The sequence below is a fragment of the Guillardia theta genome, assembly GCF_000315625.1.
Source record: "Guillardia theta CCMP2712 unplaced genomic scaffold GUITHscaffold_105, whole genome shotgun sequence".
Lineage (NCBI taxonomy): Eukaryota > Cryptophyceae > Pyrenomonadales > Geminigeraceae > Guillardia > Guillardia theta.
In genome coordinates, this window is record NW_005434569.1 from 158,453 (window position 1) to 160,127 (window position 1,675).

Here is a 1,675-nt window from a genome sequence, read left to right on the forward strand (position 1 = left end):
GACGGAGACGCCTCGCCAGCTCCGCGCCGATCGTCGGCGCCACTCGAAGGGTGTCCCCCATCGGAGTCGGAGACCTTTGGCGAAGACTCCCTCGGGCGACTCGACAAAGTCCGAGGAGGAGCTGTCCTCTGGCTCGAGAAGTGCTTGCGCCCGCAAGGGCGTCATGCGCCTCGCACCAGACAAGAGCGCTTCCAGCGTCAGCTGCATGGTGAGGCGCTGATAGGTGGCGGCGCGTTTGCGAGCCAAGACCTCAGCAGCAGGTCCGTCATCAGGCACGAAGTGCCGACCAAACGCCGCATCCTCAAGAGGCATCGAGCTACCAGATGAAGCGGAGGGTGTCAGGATGCAGGGTACCGTCCGTCGAGATGGCAAGAGGGATGAACGCTCGAGGAGGAGTAGTCATAGCATATGCAGCGCGATGTTTGCGAATCTTCTCAGACGCTGCAACATGGAGGGCGTCGAGGTTGACCTCCCCCCACTTGGTCAGGTCGGCAGAGCTACCAATGTAAGGGTGGACCAACGTCACGTCCGCCATCAAGCCCTCGTACTGCTCGGACCCTCGATCGCGGATTCCAGGAATGTGGATATCGCCCTTCATCTTGCGGCCATGAGGATGGGAGGGTACCTATGACGCTCTGAAGACCAGCTTCGTTCAGCATCGACCGAATCGTACGAGTAAGGTTGTCATGCGCCCGTGGGAAGCTTGGGAGGATCGGCGTTTGCAGGTCTGGAGATGATGTGCAGCAACGGAGGGATCGAGCTCGCCAAGGGGTCCTTCTTGGCCGGATGCCGGATCTTCTTATTCCTGCCCTGTCAGCCATTCGTCGAGGAGGCAGATTTATTCCCCTCTCCAAGGGAGCTGATAAGCCAATTGTCATCGGTTCTGCACACCGTCGACTCGCGACGAAGCTTGCTTTGGCAGGGAATCGCTCATTTCTTGACCAGCACTTCCTCTCGTCTCACCCTCGAGCGATTCAGTTCGGGCTCGATCGAGACGGCTGTCTGAAGTTCTCGCAAACCGCGTCAGCACTCCTGCCCCTTCACGCTCGCGGTGATGATGAGGATGTTGCCAACCCCACAGTGCTGGTGAGTTTGGATGCAAAGAACGCCTTCAACTCCCTCGACCGCCAGGCTCTCTTCGATGCAATCGAGGGACGTGCGAGTCGCGACTACTTTGATGGGAGCATCACTGAAGGCGCAAGCTTGCCCTCTTGCGAGCATCTCCGTTTGTTCGCCTCCTACCTCTCCAGCTACTATGGACATTATAGGATTTACTGGAGACTCTGCTGACCTTCGACTCTTTCACAAAAGTCAGTCAGCCTCCGTTCAGTGTACCTCGGGCGTCTGTCAGGGCGATGTCCCCTCCAGCGTGTTTTTCTGCCACAGTATCCACCCCCTGGCGGACCCCCGGGCAGCGCCGGCTCCTTGTCGGCGGCTGCCCTTTCTCCGTCCGCGGCCGCCCGCTTTGTGCCGGCAGCGGACGTCTCGACTGACAGTGGTCAGTCGGCTGCCTCCGGGTATCGCGTCTAAGGGATGTTATTCCTCCTGCATGCTCCTGCTGCTTGTTGCTTGATTGCTTGACCCTTAGGCTGCTTGTCTGCGCGGCTTCGCGCTTGGGCTGACGCTGCCGCGTCTGGGTGCCAGCAGTGCTGGTTCTTTTCGGGCTTTTGTTTTG